Below are 16,892 nucleotides of genomic sequence, written 5' to 3'. Positions count from 1 at the left end.
AGGAGAAGTCAGGATTTTGCTTTTATATCTTGGCTAAAAGAATAGCACTACCAGTGGTGGTAGGCCTCATAACCTCACGCCAGTCTAATGGTTAATACTGATTTAGAAGAGACAGCATGAATCATAAGCATGACTTCCTGTATTCCCTTGGAGATCTTCCATCCAGGTAAGAACCCAGTCGGACACTGCTTGGCTCGGCTCGGCTTGTGAAAGCTGATAAGTAATGCAACATAATATTTTCCACAGCCAGAAGAGCCACATTAGTCACAAATCGCTAGCCAGCTTTCCCTTGGGAGCTGCAAACACTGAAAGGGACAGATGCCTGGCAATAACAAAACCGAGTGCCAATGTGCATTATTTCTAAATAATTTGTGGGGGATATTATTATGTTTTAAATAACTTTTCACTTTTTTTTTTCAGCTATCCTGGTATGTAGGTGTCGCTTTAGAGAATACTGTCGTCAAATGAGTCAGACATAGACAATTATGGAATAAATTTGTTTATAAACTACCCACCACCTTTGAGCTTGTCACTTCTCATTTAGGCTAGAGAGGGTCAAAGCAAGAATCTCTTAATGAAATCCCCAAATTTTGGTGGTTCTGAGAACGTGGAACTTGGATCCAAACTATCCCTAGTTTTCATTGGGTTTCACTAACACTTGGCTGATAAGATTTTGCAAAGTCAAAATCATCCTAGCTTGCCTGTTGCAAGAGTTGAACAAAACCATGACCTTTTGGGTGGAGCAGGTCTAGAGTCCATTTTATCAGGACAAGCCTTGATTTCAGACTGGTTTTGCAAAACTAAAACCTGCGCTCGCTGGCCCATCTCAGTGCTGAAGATTTTTTTGGTCCCCCATAAATTGCAATTCCCAACTGGGCCAGTAGATGCCATGGGACTATGTGAGCAGTCCTTACCTTAGACCTTAGTCCATCCCATCCGTTGATGGCAAATGTGGGTAGCCCAATGTGCAGCCTTGCCTGTCAGCTGCCCTTCACTCCAAATCTTCACATTTCATGTTGAGGTGCTTGATGACTGTTCATCTCCATGTTATTCGCAGTCTTCCTCTCTTTCTTCTTGCGTTTTCTGGCTTCCATTCAAGGGCGGTATTTGGTAAGCGTTCTTTTTCCATTCCAGCACATGTCCCAGCCACTGAGGTCTTCTTTTGTAGAGGATTTGTGAGAGGGTACTTTGTCCAGTAATTTTTCTGGCTTCTTCATTAGTCTTCCTATCTCTCTCTGTTATTCCCAATATTCTTCTCAGACGTGTGATGAAATACATCCAGCTTTTGCGTATCTTTCTTGGTAAGTTACTGTCTCTCACTGATCTATGTTGTGATGGCGATAATTACTTTGTTCATGTTCAGTTTTGTCTTGAGGGAGATGTTTCTGAGTCTTCCAAATGCCACATTTGCCTTTCCGATTCTTCTTATTATTTACTCGGAACTAGTACCATCTTGGCTGATGCTACTTCCAAGATACATAAAATTATTCACCTTCTCCAGTTTCCTCCTCTTCAATTTTGATTTCTGTCCCTGTAGTCTCCATTAACATGACTTTACATTTCCATTACTTCTTTTAGTTGATTTGTGCATTTTTGTAGTCCGTTGGCACCTTCATTGATACAAGCGATGTCGTCAACAAAGTCCAGATCAAATAGCCTTGAATTGTTCCATTTTAGGCCATATGTATCACTGTTGCATTGTTTTAATCCATAGTCGATGACTAGCGTAAATAAAAAAGGAGATATGACACACCCTTGCTTTACACCTGTCTTGATGCTGAATGGCTTACTCAATCCATTTTAATGCAGCATTTTGAGCTGGCATAGAATGCCTTCATAATGTTGATTAATTTTGTTGGAATTCCATATTGTTCCACAATTTTCCACATTGTTTCTCTGTTTACACCATCGAATGCTTTTTGAAAGTCCACAAAATTGATGACAAGACTGCCTTGGAATTCAATTGTGTTCTCAATAATCCGTTTCAGGGTGAAAATAGCATCTGTACACGATCTCCCTTGTTTAAATCCAGATTGTTGTTCACGTAGGATGGTATCCATCTTTTCTTTCATTCTGTTCTGTTGCTAATACTTTTCAGTTGTTACTCCCCTCCAATCTGAACAATTGTTTAGATTACCTTTCTTTGGTAACTTGATTATGATACCAAGGGTCCGTTTTTCCGGCACTTTCTCCTCCATCCATATTTTGTTGGACAGCGAACAGATGATTGATTCCACATCTTCACCTCCATATTTAAGCATCTCAGGATGAATGCCATCCAACCCAGGTGCCTTGTTGTTTTTCAGCTTCTGCAATGCTTTTTTTACTTCTTCAATTTTTACCTCAGATAAACCATTAGACCTAGATATAGATGTATCATTGTTAAATTCCAGTCTTGTAATTGGTTCTGGTTGGTTTAGCACTTTTTTGAAGTATTTTCCCACTTTGTTTTCTTCAAGATCTTTAAGGGCCTCAGACCTGTTCTTGACCTCTCTCTGGTACTCTTTTTGTATCCTGCAATCTTGTAGTTTCTGTGTATTGAGTAATCGGAGTCTGGGTTCTTTCTTTTTGAGCGCTTTAAATTTCAATTTGATGTTTGCTTTCAGCAAGTAGTGACCGCTCCCTATATCTGCTCCTCTGAATAATCTTGTGTCTAACACTGATGTTTTCCACCTCTGACTAACACAGCTATAGTCAATCTCATTTTGTGTATGGCCATCTGGTGAAATCCATGTCTTTTTGTGTTGGAAGAAAGAATTGCAGATGCTAAGATTGTTTTCGGCACAAAATTCAAGATGTCTTGTGCCATTGTCTGTCGTTGTTCCAGTTGTATGGGGGCCGATGACTGTTTCCCAACCTCTTCTTTCACTTCTGATCTGGGTATTAAAATCTCCCGTAACCAGGACAAGATTGTGGTTTGGTGTTTCTTTCATTACACCGTTCAATTCTGTATAGAACTGCTCTTTGTTCTCTTCATCTGCATTGCTTGTTGGAGCATATGCCTGGACTCTGGTGCACTTAATGTGCCGAGAGTGGAATTGAGCTGCCAGTAGCTTATAGGATATTAGCTGCCAAGTCAGAAGCAATTTCTTTGCAGCAGTATTCATGAGGATTCCTACACCCCTCTCATATTTGTTTCCACCTGAATATAACATTGTTTTTCTCCAAATGTTATCATACCTTGATCTTTCCATCTAACTGCACAAAGTCCTAGGATGTCAATTTTATATCTGTCCATTTCTTTAATTACCTGTGCTAATTTCCTGCACCATTTAGAGTTTGTACATTCCAGGTAGCTATGGATGTACTCTTTTTGGCCGTCAGAATTTGGACTATCGAGTGGGTGACTTCCCGATGGATTTGATTATCCACCGTCATATGCAGAGGAAGTTAACTGGATAAGGTCTGGCCAGAGGGAATGCATTAGAAAATTGGTAGAGTGGAAAGCACACTATTAGAATTAATCCATTGCCCTCGGTCTTTATTTTGCCTACCAGGACTGCTCAGCTGAAGTGCCAAGTATGAGTGTTATAGCGGTACAAAATATCTGGGGGAGAAGTAGGAAGAGGAAGAAGAAATTCCAGAACAATCTAACGAGTCATGCCAGTGGGTCACCCCTGATGGAGTGAAAACAAAACAACGTGTATTTCACAGCATAAAGGGAGATGGTCTATTTATACGCCATTGTTGGGAGAGTATTTTAGTCATACCTGGTTTGTTCTTTGTGTGAATTTATGGCTATTTGGGGGGAGATGTGTTTAAGGCAGATGTTTTGCATGCTACTGGTTCTTTTAAAAGGTGGTTTGGAATTAACATGAATATAGGGTATGAGCTGGTGACATAGAAAGGATGGGCAGAAATCATGCACTTTGACCAGCCACATTTATGTGTAGCCTTCTGGTATAACTCCCCTAATAACACCACCAATAAGAACAATAAAAACTTCTTCACCTTCAAAAAGAGATCTAAAAACATGTATTGATCCCCTTGTGACGCAGGCAAGAATGACCACCCCCCTTTTACTCATAGGGAACACAAGACACAGAAGGACCAATGCAGACCTGGCATAAGTGGGCACAACTCCCCTCAGTTCAACAGGAGTCGTATTTATTTGTGCCAGTGCTTGAATTTCATCCAGAGAGTTTGGGGCTGGGTCCTGCCAGCTGTTGAGATGCCTTCAGTAGGAGACGGGGGTCAAACTAATTGAGTCACCCATGGCCATGCAGCAAGTCTGAGGCAGAGCCAGGATTCAAACTCGGGTGGTTTTGGTTCTCAACCCTACACTCAGTGCAATAAGACCAGGCTGCCATTTAGATGGTGAAAAATGGGTAAGCTCATAATTGTTCATAGATGTGTCAGAAGTAGATGTAGCAGGAAGAGACTATTAAAATAAAGGTCACACCACTCTTGACTCACCCTATTACATCCAACCACTGCAGCAATATTTACGGATGTCTGCAATACCTCCGGCATAGCCTGATGCCTTAAGGGTGACAGCTTCAGCTCTGGGTTGCTTTGTTGGTTTGCATTGTTGCAGAGCCACGTCTCTCAACACTTTTCTCCCATCTCCTCTCAGTCATCCAGCACTAGCTCCTTTGCCTTCTTGGTGCTGGGTCACAAGCAGACTGATCTTCCCGCACTGCCGCCAGTTAGACCTGAACACACCTTTGTGCTTCAGTTTTGTCTACCTATGCCAGGAGGGTGAGCTCCTGGTGGGTGTGCCCCTGTCACTTCAAGGGACGACGCACTCAGGCCGTGAGACAGCCATGGCTATCTATGCCTCAAGGGCTGCTGGAATTAGATCAAACTACCTCAGGGAGGCATTTTCACCAGGTTTTCCACTCTCGTTTAATCTTACTGTGGTGGATTTTTGCCTACAATTGTTTCTTGCATCCTGAGTACTCATCTCACAGCTCCTTTGCTTTTTTCCAGGTTCATTTACTTTGTATCCAGGAGAACTGACAGGGAAGGCCCTGTGGATCACTCTCTCAGCACAGTGGTGCTGGGGAACTTAGATGGCAATGCCTGGAAACAAATTTGGCATAAACATCTGGCCCATTGGCTGACTAGGGAATTGACTATAGGATAAATTAGTTTAACTTCAGTGTAGCTATGCTGATTTACATCATCTGAAAACCTGGCTGTGTCTAATGGAGGTGACACCATTCTGGATCAAGAGGCAACGTTGGACATCAACTTGTATGGTCTATTGTTCTTAGAATTCTTATTCTTCCACCCCACTGATGTAACAGCATCCATTGCAACAGTTCTATGACTGAAGGCAAAAGTTTCCCTACTCCCCCAACAAAACAAATCATGTTCTAAGGGTGAGAAGATGCAATGAAACAACATGGATATTGCTAGGATGCTAGCAGTAAAACATGAGACAGTCTAATCTCAGTCCTAAATGCAAAGCAACCATTTGGTTTGCAAAATAACCTTTTATAATTTACATTGTGTTTATCTAACTAAGCAACAGATCTGGTCAAAATCTTCTTCTTTCAACCAAATCACAGGCATGGAGCCATGCTTTCTGAAGACTAGAAGTGGCCTTCTCTTTGGTGTTCTGGTCCCCACAAATATTTTGTGAAATAGGTAGGGAAAGAATAAAACAGCAAACATATTTGACATCTCACTAGGGTGACCAGATGTCCCGATTTTTAGGGACAGTCCCGATTTTTGGTTCTTTTTCTTATATAGGCTCCTATTACCTCCCACCCCGTTCCGAGTTTTCACACTTGAAGTCTGGTCACCCTACCTCTCACATACTGAAGGAGTCTTTAATTCCCTCCTCCCAGCCCTTGTCTTTGCCTGCACCAGTGTTTGAGGAAATGGGAGCATGAATGGAAGTGAATATTGTTCTTGGGGTGGGATAACCTCTCTTTTAAAATGTGGAGCACACTCTGAAAAAACCTGAGAACTCATGTTATAAACCATTCAATGTGGTCGATACTGTGAAGCTACAGCAAACATGATTTGTAAACTTGGAACCACTTCCTGGATTGATCCAGCAATCTAGACCAGGGCATTATTTTGCCTGCAAAAGCTGGCTGCATATTATCTGCAGGCAAATACATATTATATAATAGAAGAGATTACATTGCTATAGATATTAGACTTATCCACTTCAGAGTGGTAAGAGGTCTTGTAGGCGGGTGCACAGTGTTGTAAGCACTGGATGCCTACTAAGGATCTTAGGATCCTAAAATATGCTTTTCCCTTCAGCTCCTCTTCGTTCTTATTCATGATCACATCTGCTCTGGGCCCAGTGCCCCACAATTTGCCATGAACGCCTCAGTGCACATAGGCTTGCACAGCTGAACAGTTTACAATGCAACGTGCCCAGTGCCATTACCTCGTCTCCCTCCCCAAATCAAGCTGCTGCAAACATAATCATTTGACTTTGTCACATTATTAGTGAGTAGCAGCAGACAGCTCACCCATCCCAGGTTTTCCCATCAGAGAATGTTGCCTGCTGCAATCATGCAATTAGAAAATCACAGAATAAATTAGGCAAACAAATAGTCTTAAAGAAGATACCCTCTCAGGCCCTGATCCTGCAAACACATCCTGCTTAACTCTAGGCACGTGATCAGTCCCAACTGACTTCACATTAAAGTTAAGTATGTGCTTAAGTTGCTGCTGGATCAGGGCCTTAATGTCGAATTGCCAAATAAGAGGCATGTCTCCCAATTCCATCAGCAGTAATAAATTATTATTAACACCACATTTAAAAAAAAATCCCCCTAAAACGAGTCTTTGAAAATAGCAGTGGGGCAGAAACTAACCAGTAAGTCCACTTGGGACAGACAATGACCCAGGAATGGTTTGTTCTTGGACAACACATTATTCCGGTCTTATGAAACACAAACATTACAGGGAGATTTTAAAGATTTATCTGCTTGGTCCTGAGCAAGGGTTTTTGTTTCATGTGTGTGTGTCTTTGTCTTTGCACAGCTACTCTTTCTAGCTAGTAAATACATATTTATTTTCTTCCCCTTCTGGGCCTAGCCCATCCCTTCCTGGCCTAATTCAGTTTTCTTTTCTTTTTGCTGCTACCTTTTTTATTTCAAGGTCTGGCCCTGTCCTCTGAGGGTCGGGGAGGAGGTATAATTTCCCCCTACATTATGATTTTAGGACTGTCCTTTTGCATTGGCACTCCAGTAAATAAAACACTTAAAAGCCAAGAACTTGTCCATTGGGCTCCATGATCCCACCCTGCACTGGGATTGATCTATTTCCGCTCCTAGGTGGGGGTGATGAACACAAGAGGAAACAACTGTGTCCTGCAATAATAAAGTATGAGTCCCTGCTTTCATTTCCAGGGAGGGGAGTAAGGAGAGAGAGTGTCCGAGAGAGAAAGAGAGAGAGAGAGAAAAACCCACCCAGTTTTAAGTGATTATATTACACACATGTTAATGACGGCCCTTTCCCCCACTCCCTGCCTCGTTAACAAAGGCCCCAGCCTGGCCACCGAGCGCAATCGGTGCCCCCACTCGCCAGCCCCATGCGGCAGAGTGATAGAAAGAGTGACAATAATCCATTTCAGGGCAAAATATTTACACTGTAAAGGAGCCGTTTTGATGCGGTGCCCCATGGGAGCGGGGCCCTGATTAGCGCTGACTGCAGCTCTCAGAAGGTGGGGTGGGTTCCGAGGGTCTCTGGGGCGGATGGTGTTTGCACCTGGGTCTGATGAAGTTTAATGGACTTTAACACATGCAAACAACTGCTTTTGTTCCCGGGGACAAAGGCTTTCCCAGCTCAGGCCTGGGTCCCCAACACTGGTGGCATTGTTTCCCCTCCATTGCCTCTTGTCACTCTCCTTGTCAAAGTTTAATTAGGACAACGAGCTTTTCGCAGGCTCATTTCGCACTTCAGCAACTTTCCAACACTTCCCTAACGAGGAGAGAAGGGTCTGGAGAGATCTGGGCTTTGGGAGGCCCCACAGGAGCTGTGCGCAGCGAGGGAGAGGCCAGGATCCAGCCCAAATGGAGACCTGCTGTGCTCCAGGGAGGTGTATGTGATCAACCGGTCTCAGATCCAGATCCCTGCACCACAGACAGCGTATACATGTGTAATAGCCGTAGGGTGACCAGATAGCAAGTGTGAAAAATTGGGATGGAGGGTGGGGGTGGTCATGGGCGCCTATATAAGAAAAAGCCCCGAATATCAGGACTGTTGCTATAAAAATCAGGACATCTGGTCACCCTAAATAACCAGTGTATGTATGTCTGATAAACCAGAGTCCCACCTAGCCCCGGATCCCTGCAGAACTCTGCACAGTTTGGGAATTCACACCCTAGCTGTCCTGGGAAGTTTGGTTCTTTCGCATTTCGGGAGGTATTTTCCATTCCCCTTTAGACCACCTCCCCATATCCTGCACTCACGCTCCTGCCCTTCTGGATTTTTAAGCCACCCTCAAAGCACAGTCAAAGGCCTGGTTGACACGACCCGGTTGGGTTGACGTATGCTGCCTTACGTCAACCTACCCGTGGACGCGCCTTCACTTAAATTTGGCTTCCGCCGACCTAAGTGCCGCTCTACGCGGATTTAGTCCCTGAGCGGCGCAGAGTCACGGTCAATGTAGTTAGAGCAACACCGTCTCAGCGTAAACACTGTGTTGCTTACGTCGACTGTTACTGACTTTCAGGAGCCATCCCACAATCCGCCACACAGACCATCCAATCGATAGACGCGCTCCTGGGGAGGACGCGCACCACCGACACAAGGAGACAAAGTGCACACACAAGCAGAAGTGTGAGTTAGGTCGACATAATATTGTAGTATAGACATGGCCAATGTGTTTCCCAGATCTCCTACTCCATACATCTGCCCCCATCCTCCTCTCCTGCTTTTAACCTGGGCATGAGAAAGGACTGGCAGAGGGACATGGTTACCAAGGCTAGGGAAACCATCTTTATGCCTATTAAGGAAAGGCCGCCTTTGCTTCAAACACAAACCGGCCCACAGAAACCACCTGCTGTTAATGTGCCAGGGTATCCGAGCTGCAGCCAGGCCCCCTTACAAAGGATTGGGATTCAGGATAAACTGAGGATACAGAAATCCTCTCTGAAGAAATAAAGGAAAGGTGAAGCTCTGGCATTAAAAGGTGATCTCTCTATATAAGGAGACAAGACGCATTTCCCAGGGGCTGGCTGAAGAAGCCATTTGTTTATTGTTCCTGGGCCTGATTTACCTGTCAGGAAAGATAAACCCTTGAAATACTGGGCAGCACCTCAGGGAGAGCAACTTGCCAGTGCTTCAGAACCCACCCGAGCACTGAATGCAGTTTCAGAGCCTCAAAGGCCGTATTTCGGTGCCTGCCTCCCAGGGATTTAGACACCTATTTACCTCTGAGGATTTGGGCCTCTCTCTGTCCAAACCTCAGGGTCAGCTGGAGTGAAAACCCTCCCCAGTTACAGGGATTATGTCTTGCTGCTCAAGCCAGTAAAACCCTATGTGTTAGTGTAAAGGCCTGGTGTGGGACTGCCAAATCTCACACCTCCTGCAGCACTCCCCCGGTTGGGTCAGAATTCTCAGTGCTCAGCAACAGTCAAAAAGGCTAACAGAACATTAGGAACTATTAGGAAAGGGATCGAAAATAAGACTGAAAATATCATAATGCCTCTATATAAATCCACAATGTGCCCACACCTTGAATACTGTGTCCAGTTCTGATCGCCCCATTGCCAAAAGGATACAGTGGAACTGGAAAGGATTCAGAGAACAAAGATGATCAAGGGTAGGAACAACTTCCATACAAAAAGAGAGGCTAAACAGATCTGGGCTGTTCAGTTTAGAAAAGAGGCCACTGAGAGGGCGATATGATAGAATCTATAAAATCATGAATACTGTCAAAAAAAGTGACTAGAGAAGTGTTATTTACCCTTTCCCACAATACAAAAACCAGAGGTCACCCGATGAAATTAATAGGCAGCAGGTTTAATACAAGCATATTGAAGTACATTTTCCACACAGCACACAAACGAGCATTGGCCTGCTAAACCCAGGGTTGTGAGTTCAATCCTTGAGGGGGCCATTTAGGGATCTGGGGCAAAAATTGGGGATTGGTCCTGCTTTGAGCAGAGGTTGGACTAGATGACCTCCTGAGGTCCCTTCCAACCTTGATATTCTATGATTCTATGATTTTCCAAAGTACCTAAATCCCTTTTTGGGGGGAGGGATAACTCAGTGGTTTGAGCATTGGCCTGCTAAACCCAGGGTTGTGAGTTCAATCCTTGAGGGGGCCATTTAGGGATCTGGGGCAACTATGGGGGTTTGGTTCTGCTTTGAGCAGGGTGTGGGACTAGATGACCTCTTGAGGTCCCTTCCAACCCTGTGATTCATGGTGCTGTACTAACCTATGGAACTCATTGCCAGGGGACGTTCTGATAGCCAACAGTATAACTGGGTTAAAAAAAGAACTAGGTAAGTTCAAGGAGGATAGGTCCATCAATGGCTATTAGCCAAGATGTACAGGGATGTACCCCATGCTCAGGCAACCCTAAACCTCTGACTGCCAGAAACCAGGAGGAGAAGACCAGGTGGAACTCTCCAAAATTGCCCAGTTCTGAGCACTTCCCCAGAAGATTCGGTGCTGGCAACTGTCAGAGACCAGATACAGGGCTAGATGGACCATTGGTCTGACCTAGTATAGCCATTCTTATGTTAACTGCATCTTTCCCGAGGGAGGAAGGCGTTCGCACAATGCTCCAGGGAGACCATTCAAAACTCAATCACCATTTAGTAAAACAACCCTCATTCTAACTGGCCCAAATGACATACAGGAGTCAATGAGCTCACCCTAAAATGACTTGCTCTGTGCAGGGAAGTAGGAACATACTGGGTTTGGGATGCTCTCCTGGTAGGTGTGTCTTATTAAAACAATTAAAGAAATAAAAGTCAGGGAGGCCCAGATCCACAAAGGTATTCAGGCTCCTAACTTCTAACGATTTCAGTGGAATTTAAGAGCATAAATACCTGAGGATCTGAGCCCTAATGTCTAGGTACCAATGAAGCTCAGCGTATCTGCTTCTGCAGATAAGGAAATTGAACAAAAGGATACTGCAGTTGTGTGTTCAGAGAAAGGCTTGATGCTGTTCTCCCTGAAGTTAATATGCCACTGACTTCAGTGGCAGCAGCAAAGGTCCTTTGATTTCATTTACAAAAGCAGAGTGATCTAGAGCATGCAGACTGGATTGAAACAGGATACGTTTAATTCCATCCACAATAGCAGTGTCTGGTGTAGACAGGGCTTCAGGGAAAGTAGCTCTGTGCTGGGCTATAGCTTAGGTTCAGGACTAAGCAACTTGCTCAAGATCACACAGAAAGCCTCTGGGGGAAATGTCTACATAGGGATAAAAGACCTACGGCCTGGCAACAGCTGACTCAGGCTCACAGGGCTAAAAATCACTGTGTAGACATCCAGGCTTGGGATGGAGCCTGAACTCTTGGACCCTCCACCTTTGCAGGGCCCCAACCTGAGGCCAAACTCCTACACAGCAATTTTTCACCCCCCCCCCAGAACCTGAGTCAGCTGACCAGGGCCAGGCCTGGGTTTTTTAATCTCTATGCAAACATACCCTGGGAGAGCAGGGACACAAGTCTTTGGCCTGTGCCCTGACCATGGGAACATCCTTCTTTGTGCATCAGGTGCAACTGCATGGTCTTCAGACATTCCAAGCTATTAATCAGAGGAGCTGATTCTATATCTAAAGTCTTGTGTTTACACACAAATGTAGCTAGTTGAGGTCCTCCCTAGGTGTAGGGTGTAGTGTTGATTTCAATTAGCTGCACAGACATCAAAACTATCTGCAACTTGCCTCCCCTAGGATTTTACAGCAAGATAGGTATTGCGATGTTCAAACCACACCTTTTTGGCACTGAAGACAGTGTCACAAAAAAGTGTCCTATTTTGATTTAAAAAAAAAAATTATTAAAGACAGGCTAAAACAAAACTTTAATTCTGAAATTAGTGTCCACAGACACACCTGCACTGAATTAGCAAAAGATTATTCATTATAGTTATTTTGGTGCAAGTTTCTGTTTGGAGCAGCCATAATACACTCAATGACTCCTTTACGGTGCTTAGATGCAGCCCGGAATGATGATATCTCGATCTTCTGGACTCTCCTCAGTGACAAGTGAATAAAAGCCTTTCTTTGAACAATCAACATTGGAATCTACAACAGGGCCAAATTCTGTCTTGTTAACTCCTTTACATGGCAGTAAAACAGGAGAGACTCCACTGAAGTTAGTGAGCTAAATCCTGCTTTCAGTGAAGCCAGCATAAGACTGGAGTAACTCCAATAGGCAATTAAGTTACTCCAGATTTATACCCATGTAAATGAGGATGGAATTTGGCTCAGTGGAGTCACACTGGTGTAAAACAGCTGTAACAGGAAAAATTAAGCCAAGCAGGATACTGAAGGTGTGGCTCCACACGGCTGGTAGTGGTGTGTAAGGAATGTAGAGCTACACCCTGCAGTGAAAAGCAGGCTGCATCCACATTGCCATGTGTAGCTACACACATCAGTGAAAGGATCTAAGAGTGGGGAAAGGCCCCAAGACTTTCCCCACTGCTGGAGTCTTTCCCCAGTGCCAGAGCCTTTCCCAACAGTGAGGAAAGACTCCAGCTGCAGGACACTACATGGCTAAAAAATTTCAGTGTAGACGGGGGAGGCAGTCCTTGGGTGTGTAGAGAGCCATGTAGGATACATACCCATAGGGTTCAGACATGTCTTTGCTCACTCACGGTCTACACTGCTGTTTATACCCATTCTAGGGAGATGTGCGGTGTCTGTGCGCTACAGGCTGCTGAAAGGAGTGTACAGTGTAGACGTACCCAAAGATACGGAAGAGGGCTAGGACAGGGTATGCTATAGCCAGGAGGAAAGATGGCTTAGCGGTTAGGGCATGACCCTGGGATTCAGAAAACAGGTTCCATTCTCAACCCTGCATCTCACTCTATGACCTTAAGCGAGTCACTTAGGATCAGACCCTCAAAGCTACTTCGTCTCCTAACATTCATGGATTTCAATAGCTGTTAGGAGCCTAACACCTTTGAGAGTCTGTGCCTCACTTTCTCAGTTGTAAAATGGGGATAGTAGCATTCCCAGGCCCCATGGTGTGTGTGTGTGTGTGTGGGGGGGTATATTAAAGATTGTGGGATGCTCAGCTATTACAGTAATAGAGGGGCACATAAATACCTTAGATAGCAGGTGAAGTAACTGCTGGTCCAGTTGCATCTGAATAATTCTCTCTCCCCTGGATTTTTTTTCTGTCCTGCATGCACTGGATCAAAGTCCAGCCCTACTAAATTCACTTATAATTCACTTATCCCTGCAATTGGGCTTTCAGATCAGGTAGCAATGTGGCCACCTAGTCATTGCTGCCTGACAGTCCCTCGATTAAAAAACAACTAACTAATCATCAGCGGGGGCTAGGAAAGCAATCCTAGCCCATCTCAAACACCAGCCACAGCAGCGGTCACAGGTAAGGAGGGTGAAATGGAGCGAAGCCAGTAGAAACGGGGGCGGAGGGAGAGAAGAGGTGAGCGGGGAAAGGAAAAGGTGACTTTGGAAAATAACTGGAGAAGCTCAAGGCAAAGCAAAGGAATCCAGCCAGCAGAGGCTGATGCTTAACCAGACACCGCACATTGGAAGAAGGCAAGAATTCTCCCTCCAGATACAAAGATCATGCGGAACGGAGCGAGTTACTAACCAGATCCATGTTTTTAGGGTGTGAGCTTCATTTGCAAGGGACACCAAAGGCCGAGACGTGCAAATCTCCCCTAATAAGGGAGCAGACGCGTCCACTTACACGTGTTCGTACCTGGGGAAATCGGGAGCCTGCCTGGTCCTCGTGAATTGGATGCATTCAGACAATGATCGGACCTTTCCAAAGCACTGGTCTGGCTTAACAAGGCAACTATGGTTGGACCATATCAGAGGGCGGGTGGGGGGCACGGGAGAGTGGCTGGAATTAGCCAGCGTGTCCAAGGGTCCCACATGAGGAAAACCGAAGTGGGGGATGAATGGGGCTTTGAGGTCATTATTAGCGGGAGCCCCAACAGAACCCTGTAAATCTGCCCACACGGAGTAAATGCACTTGCAAAAGAACAGCCCAGATGAGACACCACTTGGGACGGACAAGGACCCAGTTCGGGGTGTAAATCCCGGTAGTCTCGAATTAAAGGCGAATCATCCCGTTTCTATGCTGTTCTCTGGGTCAGAGCAGGAGCCGAGATCTGCGCTCCCAGTGCCCAGGATTCATTAGCTGCTAGCCTCCCAAAAACATCCCGCAGCTCTGTGCAGTTTCTCCAGAAGGAGGGGGACTCCAGCACCCCCACCGAAGGGTTTCTTAAAATCTATGCTCCTACCTGCAGCAAAGGGGAATCAAGTCGGAAGAGCCGCGGTGAATGAGCGCCGCGTATTTAATGGGAAACTAGAACAGGTGTGGATTCGAATCAGGGGTTGGGGCGCCGGGAATGCGCGTTTCCCCGACCCCTTTTCTCAAGCCCACCTGCCCGTCTTCATTCCAGAGGAGCCTGGTGGTTTTGTATGGGATGCAGTGGTGACCTCTGGACAGATTTTAGGAAAGAAAGAGAAAAAAGCAAGCGAGCAAAAAATTATTAGAAACCCGATTTCCTGTGGGTTGTTTTGTTTTGTTTTTTTTAAAAAAGATCGATCCATTGCAAACAGCCTTTCCGCTCTAGGGCTCCTCTTTCCACGCACTCCCCCAAACAAATTCTGCCCCCAAAGCTTAGTTTATCTTTTAAAAACAAAAAAATCCAGTCCTACAGATGGTTTAATTTACCCCTCCACGGTGGCTAACGACTGGAAAGTGACAACGCTTCCTGCAAAGGGAGTTTGCTCCTTTTAAACTCTTCTCCCGAGTTAGCTTTGAATTGAACCGGCGCGCAGGCATCGGCCCCGGGTCCCTTGCTGTTCTCCTGCCCAGCCCTGCTCCTCCCAGCAGCAGCCTCCAGCCCAGGAATCTTGCTGTGAATTTCGACGCAACGCTTCACTTACTGTCACCCCGGAATTATTTCCTGAAGTTTCTGAAACACCGTTGATTTTAAAAATCAGGACTCAACATTTATTTCAATAAGGAATTCTCTCTCTCTCTATTTAAAAGACCCTGACTAGAGGATAGGGCCCTCGGCAATTAGAAATGAGTTGTGTGATTGCTAATATTTTTGTTTTATTCAACTTTCCTTTGTACATGCTCCCCAAAGGTGTTGCAATATAACCCCAGTATTCACTGAATGGGACTGTTGTCAGTAATACTATGAGAGACCAAACTAAGTTACTGATAACACAGGAAAACAACAGGGATATTTTTTCCAGATCATTTTAGCCATGCATAACAACATTTTACAATAAAACCGCAAAAATTATTTTAATTTTTCGGTTCCTAGCTGCAGTCTATGTAGGTTACCATTTGAATTGTATTTTTTAAATGTATTTTATTTGTATTTGTTACTAATCTTTTGTTCAGATCATTTGGCATTAAACTTTTTATCCTTTTCTGGACAATCCTGACCTGGCTTTGCATATCTCCCTCAAGCCAGTCAAAACCCTTTTTTATATTCAGAAGAAAACTGTAAACAAAGCATATATATCTTTTATGGCAGGATTATATTAACCCTCCAAGTTTCCTGTTTGACTAACTTTACAGAGGTGTCTTTCATCATTCCAGTAAAAGCTCAAGATTGCAGTTCAGAATTTAGCCTTGCAACCTTGTCTTTGTTGGAGGGAGGGGGTGCGTGTGTCTAAAATATAAAATTTATATTTCGTTGTTAGGTTTCCTTTTAGACATAAATATGTAGACACTGAAGTTAAAAAGTTCCAGATTTGCATAATTCAAAGAAAGCTTTGATTTTAAAATAACTGTTGGCAAGAAATATTTCCTTAGTCTGTTTTAACTGCTTTGATTGCTCAGGAAATCATCCAAATAGCTAAACTACTGATTTACTTTAAAAAACAGCAACAAAACCCCACACAAATAAAAAATTAGACTGTGGTTTCATTCCAAATTGTGGCTGCATTTCCCCCAGATAGAGTTTGATGAGGAGCTTTGTTTTGTTTTGCTTAACCATTGCAAATCCCTGTTTTAAAGGCACATCCTAATGATCTAATTACACTGTTTGTGAGAGATTTGGAAAGCTCAAGGAATTATTTCAGTGCAAAGGGATTTTAAAAACCACAAAGTATGCATTAAAAAAAAAAAAGTACCCCAAACACCTAATTAGATCATTACCCAAGGAGCCATTTTACTCTATTGGGTATAGTACACAGTTTATAACCTTCTCTGACCACAAATATATTCAGTAATTACCTTTTCTCCCTCACAAGGGGATGAGCTAAGAATGGAGTGTGATAAACTTCATTCTGTTTCTTGGCTGTTGTCAGTATAACCTTGATGTTTGTTGGTATGTACTGAATGAATGGGGACAGTTTGACTGCTGGTTCCTCGCATTAGCGGCAAACATTTCCTCTCTGTGTGTTTTAAATATGTACTACAGCCGTAAATTTGGTTGCTAGAGATTGTTATCCCAAGAATACAAATTGGTGGGGTAGGGAAATTGGTTTTGCCTGTTCCTATACTATATGTTATATCCAGAAAGGTGAAAAGTGCTTACAAATCTGGAAGGGGTTTCTATTGCCAGGTTCTGTGATATTGGATACTACATAAAAACTGAAAAAGCCAAGAAGATAGACACAGAAACACACAGACAACCATCTGTATATTTTGTTTCAAAGGAAAATCTCTGCTCTTGTCCCTGGTTCTGTTAGGCCTTGGATCCACTTAAATGGTAAAGTGACAGCATCCGATGAAGTGAGCTGTAGCTCATGAAAACTTATGCTCAAATAAATTGGTTAGTCTCT

Source organism: Lepidochelys kempii, chromosome 10, assembly GCF_965140285.1.
Source record: "Lepidochelys kempii isolate rLepKem1 chromosome 10, rLepKem1.hap1, whole genome shotgun sequence".
Lineage (NCBI taxonomy): Eukaryota > Metazoa > Chordata > Testudines > Cheloniidae > Lepidochelys > Lepidochelys kempii.
This window is presented reverse-complemented; position numbering follows the sequence as displayed.